Raw genomic sequence first — 17554 nt, 5'->3', positions numbered from 1 at the left:
CTTCGGCTGGAGAAGCGTTGGCGTCCCTCCTCCTCCTCTTAAGTGACGGTTTCAGGGCCGGCGGTGATTTTGGCCAAGTTGGTGGGTTAGCGTTCCATTAACAATCGAGTCAAGCTGGAACGCCTCCCTCCTTGCTTCCGCAACATTGATCCTCACCGCCGCGGCTGGCTTGTCCCAGCCGGGGACCTCTCGGCTCCATGTGCAGGCGGTAGGAACTAGACAGGTATGCGGCCCGTGGGCGAGCGCCGGAGGAAGTGGAAGACACACTACAGGGTAGGGAGGGGAAGTGCCTGCCAGGGTTGGATTTGTGGGCACCTTCAAAATACGGTGCCCTGTGCACGTGCCTGTAACTAGGCTGGCAGCGAGTAAGGTGGAGGCGTAGGGTAAGACTACAAAGTGGACTGCCCCGGGGAGGAAGCAAGAGGGAGGCTCTTCTTCCAATTCGCTTGATCCATGCCTCCTCGCTTTCAAGAAAATAAGCAAAATCTGGCTCTTCAACCAGATCTTCCCCCCACCCCAGGCTGTTCAATAGCAACACCTGGAGTCATTTCTCACACTAGGAAAGAACTATGTTTCACCAACCCTGGACATTAAATCATTACAAGGTATCTGCTAATGTATCTGTTAGTTCAGTGACATTGATTTTCAATGTCCATTTCAGACCATTCCTGAAAAAAAATATATATATATCAACTGGAAAAAAACTCCCAGAAGATCAAATCTTTGTAAATAAATAACTTTACATTTTGATGCTACAATACCATTCCTTAGCTGGTCTGCTGGGATGGAGGTAGGAGGAAGTAAGGGGGAGGGTTGGTAATTCTCCGGCGTGAGCAATACCCACAAGCAGAACAGTACAAGCGTGTGTGCTTATATCTGTGCCAGGAGTGTGAGCAAGTGCATGTTTATATCTGCCTGGGCCATTTGTCTCTCTTTCTGAATCTGAAAATGGGCATTTGTCTTGCATTAAAATTTCCTGAATCTGAAAATCTGTGGCTGAAAGAGAGAATATGTGTGTATGTTTCTGTGGGAGAGAAAAAGTGTGTTACTCCCCTCTCCTGCACCAATTTACGCCAATCTTAGGGAGACCAGAACGCAAACTTTTCCAGTTATGTTGGTGCCACTGCATAGCAGCTGTGGCTCTAGCAACCTTTTGCCTGGTCTGTAAACTTTTCTTAGTGGATCTAATGAGTTTCTCCAAGAAGGAATTGGCAAAACACTATATCAGGGCTTCCCAAACTGTGGGTCGGGACCCCAAATGGGGTTCCAGCTTCTGCAAACAGCAGTGCTCTTCAGGTGGAAGATGGTGTAAGGCCTGTGAGCCAGCACACACTAACAGGCCCTGTAATGATCCCACCCTCCCATGAGTTTCCATGGTAATGGGAAAGGCCTGCTGGAGGAGGGATCAGAGCCTGTAAACTTGCACTGGCTCAGGTCTTGTGCTGATTTTCATTACTAATGCTGCTGCCACCTGCAGATCACCATTGGGCTTGGGAGCAGCCATAAGGGGGAGGACTGAGTGTGCATAGGCCAGTAGAGACTGCCACTGCTCCTCTCTTTCCACATAGCACAACCACCGAACTTACCCAAAAGAAAAATATTGCCCCTTTCAGCTGCCTGCCCTCTTTTCCCATCAGTTGTCATCCAACTGTAGCCCAGAGCCAAAGGAAAATGTTGCTGCTGATCCTGGCAGGGAGGCTGTTTGGAGAAGGGGCTGCTTGAAGGAATGGGTCAGATGCAGGAGGGTTTGAGGGTTCAGTCGCTAGAGAGGGATTAGCTATGGAGGATGAGGGAAGAGGAATATCAGACGATCAACCAAGAAAGAAGAGTTGGGGGATGAGAGAAGGACTGGAAATGAGGCTAGGAGATTTGAGAGAGAGGATGGGAGATGAGATTGAGGAGGGAATGGGAGATAGGGCAAGAGAGAGGTGGTTAAAAAGTACTTGGGGGCGAGAGGGAAGCAGCTAGGGGGATATGGAAATGGCTGGAGAGGGTGAGAAGGGATGGGCTGGGGAGGTGGAAGAAGCTGGGAGTTGAAAAAGGGGTTCTGCTGGAAGGGAGGAGATTAAAGCCCTCTGGAAGGGGTGGAGATTAAGAGAATGGATAGACTGGTGAGGGTGGAGGTTGAGAGGCAGAATCAGCTGGACTGCAGGGAGGGGGGAGTGACCATTGAGGGGGTGATTACTAATTTGTTTTGGTCATTTTCAGGGGTCATATGAATTTTCAAGTGCTAAAATGGGGTCAAATTGGCTAAAAGTTTGGGAAGCCCTGCTCTATATGCAGTTCAGTTCCTAAGAAGAATTGAGGGAAGTCAATGTATTTTATCAACAGCTCAGTTCCTTGCCATTTTGTGCATTTAATAAAAAGGTAGTGGCAGTGACAGACAAGATTGTTAGCCTCTGAGTGTATTTATAGGATCTACATTTACATCTCCCTGTCTTGTTCTAACTGAATGGTGACATGAAGTCCTCGCAGATCCACTAGTCTTTAGTCACTCCAAAGGTTAGCTTCCCACCATTTTTTAAATTATTTTACTGCTTTGTACTTAGAACAGTTTTTTCTTTGAATAGATAATGTTTCTGTACTTGTTACAGCAGGGGAGGGAGGGAGTGCACAACAAACAGTTAATTTTTGATATCACTGTAAGAGGGGCCACTAGTAACTTGGGGTGGGTTCTGGGGGGCAATTTTACATGCATAGTCATACATATGAACAGCACAGTTACCATTACTGAAGATTTAATGTGATTTGGAGTGATGACAGCTGAAAAGAGTAGATTTGTACCATGTTCTCTCTACTTAGCTTGATGCATTCTCTACCTAGCTGCAATCAAGCTAGGTAGCGAGAACATGGTACATCTCTACTCCTCTTTCACCTTTCATCCATCCAAATCACAGTAAATCTTTACTGATGGTAACTGTGCTGCTCGTACGTATTACCTCATGTTAAACTGCCCCCTAAAACCCAACTCACCCCACAAACCTCACCCCAAGTTCATAATGCCCCTTCTTCCAGAGGTATAAAACGTTCAAAATTCAGAGGCCTTCACAGAAGCTCTCTCTCCTCCCCTCCTCCTTTCCCCTCCCGAAACGGGATTGGTGATAAATCCCGTTTCAGCCATAACACACAGTTATCGCAGGTATAACACTCAGGAAACAGGTGAAGTTATTTCTGGCATTAAATTCCGCGATTATGTGTGTTACGTTATCGCACGCAACGTTAACCAGTCCTCATTTCTATTTACTCCACCCAACTCCTCCCACTTGAATAAAAATTTAAAATTTGCATATGCATTTTGAGATACGGTATTTATCGCATGCATTATGGCGTAATCGCGGGTGTTGGGGCCCTAATGCGATTTGATAAATGACCCCCTAAGTTTGTACCTGAGGCAATGCAAGGTAAAGTGACTTGCCCAAGGTCACAAGGAGTGACTAATTTTGCTGTGACCTTGAGTTACAAATTTAGTTGATACCTGGCAACCCTATGTAATTACCACAAGAGGGCTGGAGTGTGATGTAACTGCTGTGGAATGACAACAGTTGTGAGTGCATCTTTTCTCCAGCCCTCAGCTCACCTCTGTGGCATGCTCTGGAAAATAGTTTGAAAGTAAAGTGAGAAAGGGATGAAGATGGGAAGGGCTGGCGTTTTTGCTTGCAGGTGTAGCGAGAATTAGGGGCATGACCTGAGGCCTTGCTGAGATGAATTGAAATGCAGCTTTGTTTAGTTCTTTATTTTGGCAGGCTGGAACAGGAGAATTAGGGGTTTTGTTTTTTTTTCTACTAAAGCAAAAATGTGAGACTATTCCTTCAAATAAAAGGATAAGGCAGCAGCAAAACAATAACTGACTTTTGGGAAAGCTGGGGCCTAAAACATTGTGGTTAAATAGTACTGCAGCTGCAGTGTCTGAATTGAAAGGGACATGACTCATTAAAGCAATGTTGAAAGTGCTTTGTGGTTTGAAAAAGAGACTTAGAATTAGGAAGATTGGATAACTTCCATAAGCAGGTCAAGTCTTACTCACTGCTTAGAAAACAGTTCACCTTCTTTGCCTACATGACTAGGTTCATGCACTTTTATGTAGAGAATTTAGGGGGAAACCATCTGCATAAGTGTTTAGACTGTTTATATGCCTTAAGGTACAGCAATTTTCAAAGCACATTTAAACAGATAAGCTTGTTTTGAAAATATCACAAGAAATCTACCTGTACAAAGTTCCACCCACAAGGAAAGTTTTCAGGGAAACTTATATGCGTTCTTTTCAAAATCTAAACGCACGTGTGGAAATACAAACCCGGCACAGTCTCTGCCCCCTCTTCCCCCCCCCCCCCCCCAGAACACCTTTCCCCAATGCACTATTATGCACATGGCTGCGCAATTTTCCAAAGAGCGATTTATGATGATAAAGCACCGTTTTAACTTCAGAAGTCTCTTTGAAAATTACCCTCTCGGCATTCTTCAAAAGTGCAGCTTGATAGCACAGAAAACAAGGTCCTCCTGTATTTGTCCATAGAACAAGAGTAGTCTGGGAACTGAAACTGCAAGCATGCCTCATTGCCCTGCTAATGTGTCTCCTCCAGGGATGAAACAAAAAAGTACTTTGGTTTTCATGCCTGAGGAGACTTTGTCCTCTCTCCTGAGATTGTCAGCATTCAGGAATGGCGGAACCACTAGGCCCGGGCCTAGGGCGCCGACCATTAGGGGGCGTGAGCAGGGACGGTTCTATAATGAGGCAGGATGAGGCGGCAGAATGTTGAAGGGGCAAAATGTGCCCCTTCAACATTCTGCCCAGCCCCTGCCTTCCCCCCCACCCCATCGCGCCACCCTCCCAACCCCCTCCAGGACTTAGGAAAATCCCTGGTGGTCCAGCAGGAGGCCCGGAAGCGATCTGCCACTCCCAGGCCATCAGCTGCCACTAACCAAAATAGCGCCGGCCATCCATTGCCCCTACCATGTGACAGGCTGGCCAATGGCACCAGTAGCCCTTGTCACATGGTAGGGGCTAAAGGCCACTGGCGCCATTTTGGTTAGTGGCAGCCGACGGCCCGGGGGCGGCAGATTGCTCTCAGGGCCCCTCACTGGACCACCAGGGGTTTTTGTGAGTCTTGGGAGGGGTTATTTTATTTAAATTTGGGGGGGCGGCCTTGAGCCGCCCCTGGGCATGAGCCATGTGGGGCCACGAGCGGCGGCGCCAAAGAGGAGTGGAGATTCAACAATCTCCACTCTTTGCCACCACGGCGCTGCCACTAGCGGCCCCACGTGGCTCACGCCCCTTAATAGGGGTGGCATAGCAACCAAGGGGGGGGGGGGGGGGGGGTCGCAAGGCAAAAGGTGCCTAGGGTGCTTAATCCCCTTGCACCGACCCTGTCAGCAATAATGCCAGAGTGTCACAGAAGTGAAGTGAGGTCCCCAAACAGCTTCCTGGTGTTAATGACTTTTGGTCACTAAGCCTGAGGTGACAGAAGATGTCTTTGTTCCAGAGGAAACAGGATGCTTTGTAGCTTGTGAAACTGTACATTGGACTAAATAGGAATGTATTTTTTTGACCTAGCAGTTTCCTCTTGCACCCTTGGGCTTCCAACTGAGAATCAGGTCTGGAACCTGACATCCCAAGCTTTCATTTACAATTACTTGGGGATTTCCCCCCTGTTTTAAATTACTGCCAACCAGAGCTTTTTTTTTTTTTACTAGCAAGAAAGGTGTCTGTACTCAGATGTAGAGCCATCTTTAGGGGGAAAGGGCAGGGGAAATCAGAGCAGTTGCCTAGAGCCCCAGCCCACTCCCTGTAGCCCCTGCCTCCTGTAAATGGATGCAGGGTTCAGTCATAGCACGATCCTCCTCTTTCTCATTCTCACGCCTGCCGGCAGGAGGCATAAGTGTGCAGAGCTTCCACCTGCTGCTTCCTCCTCTGCCACCGTGACATGGGAAAAGCACCAGTGGGGAAAGGTGGTTGAAAGAGAGAGAGAGGCACTCCTGGTGCCTTCTGTTCTCTTTCCCCTTCCTCCCCCATTGGTGGTCTTCTCTCGTTCTGCTCTCCTTCCTCTATTGGCGCTTTTCTCAAATTTAGATTCATGAACTTTGTTGTGACATGCTTTGTAATTGTGTTTTCAAAGGAATGCAAAAAGGGGTAGGTTTCAAAAGGTGTGTACACATGGACGCACCGATTTTATAACACGCGTGCACCGGCGCACGCATGTTATAAATTCAGCAGGCCGCACACACATGCACGTCAGATTTTGTAATCCACGCACGTTTGTGTGGAATTCCACAATTTCCGTGCGGCGACACATCCCGGCCTTCCCCAGTTCCCTTCTAGCCCACTCTAATTTAAGGAGTGGACTGGGAGGGAACTTCCCTACCCCCCCTACCTAACCTCCCTTTCCCTTCCCCTCTCCTCTCCTCCCCACCCCCTAAACCCTACCTTTTTTTCTTTATTTCCTCTTGTTTTGCAACTTACTTCGGCTCCCGAGCTAGAGTAAGTTGCGCGCACCAGGGACAGCGAACAGTGGCGCTGTCCCAGCCCGCCCCTTGCAGGAAGGACGGCGCTTGTGTGTGTACCGGCCTTTACACGCGTGGCCGGGTCTTGTGAAAGATTGACTCGGTGCGTGCAAGGCCCGGCCTCGCGTGTAAAGGCTGGATTTTACCGTGCGGCCAATTTAAAATCTACCCAAAAGTGATTAAAAGGGGAATAAAGAAATAAAAATACATAATAGTGCTAATAGTAATTACAATTATAGGATACAGGATCATAATAGCATGGACAATTACTGGTTCGGGTTCTGATCTGTATTGTCTGTAGTCACAGGGCTGCTGTCCCAACCCTATTGGTCCGTGCCCCTGCAGAGAACAGCCCTCTGCTTCTTGCTTGGTCCAGCCCCCTCCTCTCCCAGGCATTAGCCTGCAGAGATCAGGAAGGGAGAGATGAGCCTGGAGCAGAGAAGAGCTCCTCTGCTTCCTAATTCAACCCCTCTTGCCATTTCCCAGGGGCTGATGCAGAGGGGAAAGAAAAGATGCCGTATTAAGTATTCTCAAATACTGGCAGAAAAAGAGCCCTTCTTCCAATTTGCTCTAATCCAGCTATTGCAATGAAGAGTCCTTGACCCTTCCTTTATCATTTAACAAGCCGTTAAGCCCGTCAAAACGGGCTACATTAAAAAAAATATTTTCGGTTCGTTTTCGAACATGGCACTCTTCTACACTTCTTCTCCCTCACTCCCCCTTTCCCTCATTCACCTCGGTCACTCATCCTCCTCCCCCTCTGTCACTCACCCCACCTTCCTCCACTCACCAGGTTTTCCTGCAAGCCCATTCAAACGGGCAAGATTCCGTCAGTCAGAGTAGCTCTCTTCTCTTCTCCACAACTTCTTACCCTTCCCACTTACTTATATCCTCTTCCCTTTGCCTTCCTTCCCCTCTCACCTCATCCACAACCCCTTTCCTCTCCCTCAGCCCTCCTCCACTCCCTCTTTTTCTCTTCTCCACAACTTTGTACCCTTCCCAACTTACTCACTCATATCTTCTTTCCTTTTCCTTCCATCCCCTCTCATCTTCCCTGTCCTTCCCCTCTCACCTCATCCACGACCCCTTCCCTGTCCCTCAGCCCTCCTCCACTCCCTGGTGTTCCTGCAAGCCCGTTCACATGTGAGAGCAGCTGAAGATTCCAGCCAGAGGTGAGAGGTGGCCCAGAGGGTTGGCGAGGTATCCTTCGATGTCCGTTGGCATTCGATTCTATCTCTGCATTCGTCTCTCTCCTCCAGTGTTCATGTGCCTTCCCGTTCATCCCTCCCCCCGATACTCTCCATGCGCTGAAATCACGCTGGAGCCCTGACTGACGTGCCACAAATGCCGCGCTGGTTCTTGTCTCCATGGAGAGAGATGCACGGCACGTTGCTCAGAGCTCTATGTTTTGCGCATGCGCAGCAGAGCTGCTCTCTACTGCGCATTTGCGGCACGTCGGTCAGGGCTCATTTATCTGTATTGATTGTTTCCTGTCTTCCCGATTGCTTCCTCTACTGACTACATGTAATCCATCTTGTACCTCACTTAGGAAAAAGGCAGAATATCAAATGAATATAAAGATATTCAAATTGCATGCACTCTTGTAAGTCTGGAAAATTGTTAAAATGTCCTCAGCTCTCAATCTGTTAGCTTGAATGCCTAGAGCAGAGCTTTCCAAACTTTTCATGTTGGTGACACACTTTTTAGACAAACATAATTTCACGACACGGTAATTCAGTCTACTAGTAAACCAGAGGTTAAAGGTTAAACGAACGAAACATATTTCGACAATTTATGTATGTTTCCTTAAATATATACATAAATAAAATGTTTCACGACACAACCTATCTCATGAAAACCTTAAATTTATATTAAAAATATATATTCCAAGATTCGTGTTATTGTTATAATTTATGAGAAACAATAATAAAACAAATTGTCTGTCCCCCACACACTCATCTCTCTCCTCCCCCCAGCACATGTCTGGCCCCCACACTCATGTACCTCATCTTTTTGATTGTTGCCAGTTAAGTGCTTCACTCCCTTCCATCATCACCAGACACTGCTGCTTGCAGTCAGTACTCCTCATGGCCAGGCCTCATCGGCAGCAGCAGCCAATGCAAGGATGGCTGGGCTCGTTCCACCCACCAAGCCCCCCAAAAAAACGCGATTGACAGCAAAACTCACCCAATAATAAGCAACCCATAAACTGAAAAAAAAAGTGAATCTCTAGAAAAAAAAAAAGCCCAAACTCGCATCAGAGTTGACCGGGCTTGCGCGACACACCTGCACACTGCAGGCGACACACTAACGTGTCCCGACACACAGTTTGGAAAGCTCTGGCCTAGAGAGTCAGTTAAACCTTATTCTCAGCTTCAGATATCAAAGAAAATGTAGTCTTTGAATACCAAACAACATTCATTAGCATGAGGAACAGTTCAACACTCATGGAATGAGGAAGCATCAAGAGTAGCTTCACAGAAAGGAGAGACTGTCACAGCTGTGAAAAGTTCTGTCTGAAAGGTGAGTAGTCCAAAGGAGTCAACTCGAGCTGAGCTAGAAGCTGTAGAATGTGAACAGTGAAAAGCAATGCCTCTGCATAGCTTGAAATAGAAGTCAGGAGGCGCTGCTAGCCTCCAGAGACCCCAGATCCAACTGAAGGAAATCACAGGACACAAACTGTACCAGGCATTCCTAGAGGCAAGGGACCAATGAAATCAGACAGAGAAACAAAGCAAAACAGGAAAGATCCAATAAGGAGCTCAGAATTATTCAAAAGACAACCAATCACAAGAGAGAACTCTGCAACAAGTAGAGAATCCAGACTGTGCAATATCAATAAAATGACAGAGTGAAAGCATAACAAGGAAACATATACATATTTTCAAATATACTGCAAAGGCAGAATCATTATCCTTGGATAATTTTCATACTAGACCAAAAAACGATATTGCAATTGGCATTGAATTTCCTTTTAAATCAGACTTAGAAAATGTGATGTTCCTAGCAGCCAGTCTGTATTCAGAATCTGAGTATTAATTGAGAGTCAAAACAATTTTACTGCAATACTACTTACTAACAATTTTAGTGCATGGAGCAGTAACTTTATCAGATAATTACCTGTGCCTATTCATTAGATATTCCTGTTTATAGCATTGGATATTTCACTTTTGGCACAGGAAATGTCTGATCCCTATTGCCATGGATAAGATCTTTTAATACACCACTTACTTCTGTGAGCTTTGTTGCATTTCTATGGGCATGGCCATATTATTACAGCACATGGTACTTCTGTTACACCATTTCTATAAGTGTTTTCTGACAGTGTAACTCTGGTTCCTAATCCTTTGCCAGGCCCATGGATATATGGAGAAATGCCTCATCACAGGAACCAATATGGCAGTAGTTTTCTATAATGAAACAGTTTTACCCCTTGTGACATGCAAAACAACATGCTGGAACCTCTTTCTAGCAGTCTTCAATCATGTTTGGAAGCTGCCAGAGACAGCAGAGTTATGTGATCAATCAACTTGATACATAGAAACATAGAAATGACGGCAGAAGAAGACCAAACGGCCCATCCAGTCTGCCCAGCAAGCTTCACACATTTTTTTTCTCTCATACTTATCATTTTCTCTTAACTCTTGGTTCTATTTCCCTTCCACCCCCACCATTAATGTAGAGAGCAGTGATGGAGCTGCATCCAAGTGAAATACCTAGCTTGATTAGTTAGGGGTAGTAGGGGTAGTAACTGCTGCAATAAGCAAGCTACACCCATGTTTATTCCCTTTTCCCAGACTATGTCAAACAGCCCCTATTGGTTGTTTTTCTTCTCTCCTGCTGTTGAAGCGGAGAGCCATGCTGGTTATGCATTGAAAGTGAAGTATCAGGCCCTTTTGGTTTAGGGTAGTAACCGCCGTAACAAGCCAGCTACTCCCTGCTTTGTGAGTGCGAATCCTTTTTTTTTTTTTTTTTTTTTTTCTTCTCCCCAGCAGTTGAAGCTATTCTGGATATGCGTGAAGCCTCAGCTTTTCTTATTCCCCTGCTGTTGAAGCAGAGAGCTATGCTGGAAATGCTTGATGTATCAGCCTCTCCCATGCCATGAAGCAGAGAGCCATGCTGGATATGCATCGAAAGCGAAGTATCAGGCACATTTGGTTTGGGGTAGTAACCGCCGTAATAAGCCAGCTACTCCCCGCTTTGTGAGTGCGAACCCTCTTTACTTCTCCCCTGCCGTTGAAGCAGAGAACTATGCTGTATATGCTTGGAAAGTGAAGTATTAGGCTTATTTGGTTTGGGGTAGTAACCGCCGTAACAAGCCAGCTACTCCCCTCTTTGTGATAGCAAATCCTTTTTTCCACATTTCCTCTTGCCGTTGAAGCTTAGAGCGATGTTGGAGTCACAGTAAGCATCTGTATGTTTATTTAATAAGGGTATTGTCTCCGGGCAGTAGCCATCTTTCTGGTGAGCCACCCACTCTACATTGGCGGTCTCTTGACTTTATGGATCCACAGTGTTTATCCCACGCCCCTTTGAAGTCCCTCACAGTTCTGGTCTTCACCACTTCCTCCGGAAGGGCATTCCAGGCATCCACCACCCTCTCCATGAAGAAATACTTCCTGACATTGGTTCTGAATCTTCCTCCCTGGAGCTTCAAATTGTGACCCCTGGTTCTGCTGATTTTCTTCCTACGGAAAAGGTTTGTCGTTGTCTTTGGATCATTAAAACCTTTCAAGTATCTGAAAGTCTGTATCATATCACCTCTGCTCCTCCTCTCCTCCAGGGTGTACATATTTAGATTCTTCAATCTCTCCTCGTACGTCATCCGATGAAGATCCTCCACCTTCCTGGTCGCCCTTCTCTGTACCGCTTCCATCTTGTCTTTGTCTTTTTGAAGATACGGTCTCCAGAACTGAACACAGTACTCCAGGTGAGGCCTCACCAAGGACCTGTACAGGGGAATAATCACTTCCCTTTTCTTACTCGATATTCCTCTCTCTATGCAGCCCAGCATTCTTCTGGCTTTTGCTATCGCCTTGTCGCATTGTTTCGCAGACTTCATATCATTAGATACTATCACCCCAAGGTCCCTCTCCTGCTCCGTGCACATCAGCCTTCCCCCCCCCCCCATCGAATACATTTCATTCGGATTTCCACTCCCCATATGCATGACTTTGCATTTCTTTGCATTGAATCTCAGCTGCCATGTCTTCGACCACTCTTCCAGTTTCCTTAGATCCCGTCTCATTCTCTCCACTCCTTCCGGCGTGTCCACTCTGTTGCAGATCTTAGTGTCATCCGCAAAAAGACAAACCTTACCTTCAATCCCGTCCGCAATGTCGCTCACAAAGATATTGAACAGGACCGGTCCCAACACCGATCCTTGCGGTACACCACTTATAACCGCTCTCTCCTCAGAGAAGGTTCCATTTACCATCACACATTGTCTTCTGTCCGTCAACCAATTTGCAATCCAGGTCACCACATCGGCACTCACTCCCAAGCTTCTCGTTTTATTCACCAGTTTCCTGTGCGGAACCGTATCAAAAGCTTTGCTGAAATCCAAGTATATGATATCGAGTGCTCTTCCTTGATCCAATTCCTTGGTTACCCAGTCAAAAAAGTCAATCAGATTTGTCTGACAGGATCTTCCCCTGGTGAATCCATGTTGCCTCTGGTCCATCGATTCTCTGGACTGTAGATTGTTCACTATTCTCTCTTTCAGCAGTGACTCCATTACTTTTCCCACCACCGAAGTGAGGCTAACTGGTCTGTAGTTTCCAGCCTCCTCCCTGTTGCCACTCTTGTGAAGCGGGACCACCACCGCTCTTCTCCAATCACTCGGCACCACTCCCGTTTCTAGGGATCTATTGAACAGGTCACACAGTGGAGCCGCCAGAACATCTCTGAGCTCCCTCAATATCCTTGGATGAATACCATCAGGCCCCATGGCTTTGTCCACTTTCAGGTTCTTTAGCTCTTCCCACACATTTTCTACTGTGAAAGGATTTTCATCTATTCCAGTTCCCTCCAGTTTCTTGTTGTGTAGAGATGGTCCTTTAAATTATCCTATTTGATTTTAATTCACAAAACTATTTCATAAGTTATATTTAGTTGATGCTATTTTTTTTAGCATTGTAGCAGGGCTTCTTTATTGGTTGCAGTTTTACAATTTTTTTTCTCTCACTTTTTCGTGTTAGAGAAGAATTTGTTTATTTTTACTATTTGTTATTGTTGACTTATGAAGCATTAGTTAATTATTAGAGAAACCAGGATAACTGGCGCAATTTAACTAAAAAAATAGGAATGATTTTTATTCTAGTTAGTTTTTGGCAGAACACTACTTTACAGCCCCCTAAGCCTGGATGCCTACAAACTTGACAGAAATGAAATATTTGGAGGTCTTCCTTAGACTTTGGGCAAATCCCTTCACCCTCCATTGCCTTAGATGCAAACTATTGTATTTGAATGTAACTCCTCTTGAGCTACTGATGTGGGTGCCCAGAGCCCCCTATTGCAGGCATGACTTGTGATGAAGAGACAGTGAATCACTTTTTGACATGTTTGTTTATTTATTTGTTTTTATATACCGTCATTCGGTTTAGCCATCACAACGGTTTACAGAATCAAAACAACAATCAGATAAAATATACATAGTTGCAAAAGAAGAAAACAATAACAATAGTGAAATGATAGGTAGAGGGGGATGGTGGGGTGAAAGAGGGGGAGAAGGGAAAGATGTAAAAAAGGAAAGTAACAAAAATAGTATTAATTCATCTTAAAGGAGGGCTTCATATTAAATTTCTGAAATTGTAATACTTAAGGTTGATGCCAGTTGTAGTTACTTTTTTTCTTGTTTGGGTTTGAATGGTTGAATTGATTGTAGAAGGATTGTTGTTAAAGATGATCATTGATGTAGACTGTATGGAAGAGGAAAGATTTTAGGTCCTTCTTGAACTTTTTGATGTTAGATTGAGTTCTTAAATAAGGTGGTAGAGAGTTCCATTTTTTTGGGAAGCAATGGAGAATGCTCTGTTTCTAGTAGTTGATAGTCGAGCATCTTTAATGGGAGGAATTTAGACAAGTCACACGAGAAGTCATTATTCTTGTTCTCCTAATTTTTTTTTTAATTTTTGATCATATGTAGCTTTATAATTACTAACAAGTATTCTATAGCATTTATGCTTCAGTTTCATGCTTTTCTTTTGCTAGACAGGCAGATGCTGCAGAAGGGGAGATGCTAGATAGAAATGCTGTAAAGTTACTAGACCATAGAGTTATGTTTAGAAACAGATCAAGGTCATGCTGGCACTGTAGCTTCTTGCACGCCCATAGATAGCATTTGCATACAAAGCAAGAGTGAATTTACACACAACCATTTAGATTAATTGCTATAGTAAAAAGCCAATCATAGAAATATTTTGGGGTTGGAAATGTACAAGTGTAAATCATAACAATATAAGAACTTGAGATATACCAAGGGTCCATCAAGCCCAGTATCCTGTTTCCAACAGTGGCCAATCCAAGTCGCAAGTACCCTAACATTAAATTGATCCCATGCTACTAATGCCAGTATCACATTCCCTATTGATTAATAACAGTTTATGGACTTCTCCTCTAGGAACTTATCCAAACCTTTTTGAAACCCAGCTACACTAAAGGGCAAATTTTCAAAGGGCTGCAGGCGTAAAAATCGGGACTTATGTGCATGGCCGGGCCCTACGCACACTGCGCGCTTTTCAAAAGGGTCCGGCCGTGTGCACAAATGCCGGGCCATGAAAAAGGAGTGGGCTGGGGGGGGGGGCGGGGAGAGGGTCTGGCCAGGACAGCTGCCATTAGCCTCTGGCCTGAGGAAGTGAGCGCCAACTGACTGCCAGAGCACAGAAACTACTTCTGCTTGGGAGGAGCAGTAAGTAGAAAACTAAAAAATGTTTGTGTAGCTAGGTAGGGGGTTAGGTGTCGGGGTGGAGAGGGGAAAGGGAAGGGAAGGTTAGGCAGGGGGGCTAGGGAAGTTCTCTCCCGGTTGGAGCGGACTGGGAGGAAACTGAGGGAGGCCTGATTGCATCGCCGCATGTAATTTACTAAAATTTATCCCCCTGTGCGTGCCGCCCACACGTGTGTCAGATCTTAAAATCCAGCTTGCATGTGCACGTGGCCAATGGATTTTATAACATGTTATAAAATTGGTGCATCCATGTGCGCACACGCTCCTTTTAACATCTTCCTCTAATGCTTTAACCACATTCTGGCAATGAATCCCAGAGCTTAATTGTGCATTGAGTGAAAACAATTTCTCAATTTGATTTAAATGTGCTACTTGCTAACTTCATGGAATGCCCCCTAGTTCTTGTATTATCTGAAAGAGTAAATAACCGATTCACTTTTACCTTTTCAAGTCCTTTCATGATTTTGTAGACCTGTATCTTATCCCCCTCAGCCATCTCTTCTCCTAGTTGAACAGCCCTAATCTCTTAAGCCTTTCCTTCTTAGGGGAGCCTTTCATCATTTTGGTAGCCCTTCTCTGTACTTTCTCCAGTGTAACTATATCCTTTTTGAGATGCGGAACCAGAATTGCACACTGTATTCAAGTTGCAGTCTCACCATGGAGCAATACAGAGGCATTATGACATCTACCATTTTATTTGCCATTCCCTTCCTAAGAATTCCTAACATTTTGATTGCCACAGCACACTGAGCTGATGGCTTCAATGTAATATCAACTATGATGCCCAGATCTTGTTCCTAATATGGAACCTAACATCATATAACTACAGCATGGGATAATTTTTCTTATATGCATCACTTTGCATATCTCCACATTATATTTAATCTGCCATTTAGATGCCCAATCTTCCAGTCTTGCAAGGTCCTCCTGTAATGTATCACAATCACTTGTGATTTAACCACTGTGAATGGGTAAATTAAATCACCTGTATAATGCTTTATTATCAGTAAAATAGAGAGAGAGTTTAATACGGTGTATCTTTTGTGGCACTCTGTCTCTCTCCATAAGGTATTCCTTATTATATTATTTGTCGTATTTAATTTAAAAAAAAAAAGATTTTCTCCACAGCTGTTGAATCTAAGCCTCTATTTATAGATCCACAACACTATCAATGGAAATTTGTGAGCTAAATCAAAACTAATATATGCAAACTTTGGGCCGGATTTTAAAAGCCCTAGGCGTGTAAATCCAGAGGATTTATGCGCGGGGGGGGGGGGGGGGGGTTACGCGCACCGGGCCTAAAGCCCCGGGACACTAAGTCCCAAGGCTTCGAAAAAGGGGTGGGGGGGGGGTCTGGGGCGGGGCCAGAGGCCTCTGGAACAGCAGCCGTTTGCCGCTGTGTTGGAGGATCGTGTGCCGGCAGGCTGCTGGCCTTCGCAACTTGTGCCTGCCCAGAGCAGGCGCACATGGTAAATTAAAGGAATTGGGGGGGGGGGGGAAGGGGTGGGAAGGTTACATTAGGGGGAAGGCCGCGGGCTTCAGCGCGCGCAAGATGCACTAGTGTGCACCACCTCACACGCACCGACCCCCAATTTTATAACATGCGTGCACCTGCATGCGCATGTTATAAAATCGGGCATCCTTTGGAAAATTACCCCTTTGAGTGTACTACTGCATATCCTAAGCTGTTTACAATTTTTGCAGATAAGGACATTAAATTAGATCTTCCTGACTAAGCTCCCTTCAGTATCAATGAGAGGATAGAATAACACACAGAGGCGAATGTAATAAGTTGAGCGTTAAAACTGTGCACTAAAATTCAGCAGTCACTGACTTTTTTTTTTAACTCCCAAATCAGTTAGCTAATAGTATATTAATGCATCAGGAGTTAAACAATGTGCACAAACCAGGAAATGGGCATAAAACATGCTTAACGCACGTAAAATCATGATTTATATAGATAAACCACCTTTTCTGCATAGAAAACATGTTTTGTGCAAACAAATTGTGTTTGCTCTGCATAAAATTCCAACTACAGGTCTCGGCACCAGAACTCCAGCTTCTGCCCATAGATCTACATTAGCCCTGGAAACTTTGCTCCACCCCAGACCAGGAGTTAAGTTTCCTGTGTTAAGAAAACACGTGGTAAGGCAGCACAAATCTCCACATTGAGGTAGTAGCTAATGCTGTCCTTAGCATGGGATTTGCATGAGAGGGCGCTAAATTGTGTGCACAAGTGTAGGTTAAAGTGTGTGCTCTGGCCAATGCACCTTATTACATCAATCCCCTGACCTTCCTACATCTTTACAATGAGTTAGCGAAAGGACATTTTAAGTCATAAGAATGGGCAATTTTTCTTTTACCAGAATGCTGAACTAAACAGAAAGCAATTGCGGGAGACTGGAATGGTAGTGTTTCCTGTTCTCAAGGTCCTGCCTAATGTGAAAAACTAGAACAACGCGTTCAAACGATCTGGACTGTGGAAACAAACTTCTGAGTAATGAAAATTCCTATCATAAAAGCATAAATTGGCTTGACCGTGCAGTAATTACCCACCTACTATCATTTTGATGTATTTGTAACTGAAATCTGGCAGTGAAATAGATTGGAAATATTGCTAAATAGTTAGCTTACATTTTGTCAGCACTGATAAGAACTATCCAAGATTATACATATGGTTTTGCAATGTGAGTGCAGTATTTATAGTTACTGGAAATATTCTATTACTTTTGTACACAAAGGGGTTGATTTTAAAAGGATGTGCTGATTTTATAACATGCGTGTGGCAATGCAATCGGGCCTCCCCCACTTCCCTCCCAGTCCGCTCCAATTAAGGAGCGGATTGGGAGGGAACTTCCCTACTCCTCTATCTAAACTTCCTCCCTCTTCCCCTCTCCTCCCCACCCCCTAAACCCTTCCTATCAACTTACTTTTTTTTTGTTTTATTACTTACTGCTCCCCTGGAGCAGAAGTAATCTGCATGCGTGTGCTTCCCCGGGACAGCGTAGAATGGCGTTGTCTCGGCCCACCCCTTCAGAGAGGCCCGGCACTTGTTCATGCCCAATTAAGGAGTGGACTGGGAGGGAACTTTCCTATCTGCCTACCTAACCT

At 45.1% G+C, this 17554-nt stretch overlaps 1 long non-coding RNA gene across 1 annotated transcript in view; it reads left to right on the top strand.

Annotated features, from left to right (window-relative positions):
• The first annotated feature begins 50 nt into the window (after nucleotides 1-50).
• Nucleotides 51-17554, top strand: part of LOC115075110 — a 77715-nt gene continuing 60211 nt past the window's right edge. Inside the window, exon 1 of the long non-coding RNA XR_003852429.1 lies at nucleotides 51-223. This is a non-coding gene — a long non-coding RNA (uncharacterized LOC115075110). The remainder of the gene's footprint in view (nucleotides 224-17554) is intronic.

Source organism: Rhinatrema bivittatum, chromosome 1, assembly GCF_901001135.1.
Source record: "Rhinatrema bivittatum chromosome 1, aRhiBiv1.1, whole genome shotgun sequence".
NCBI lineage: Eukaryota > Metazoa > Chordata > Amphibia > Gymnophiona > Rhinatrematidae > Rhinatrema > Rhinatrema bivittatum.
The sequence above is the reverse complement of the archived record's forward strand: the minus strand, read 5'-3'. Positions and strand labels throughout refer to the sequence as shown.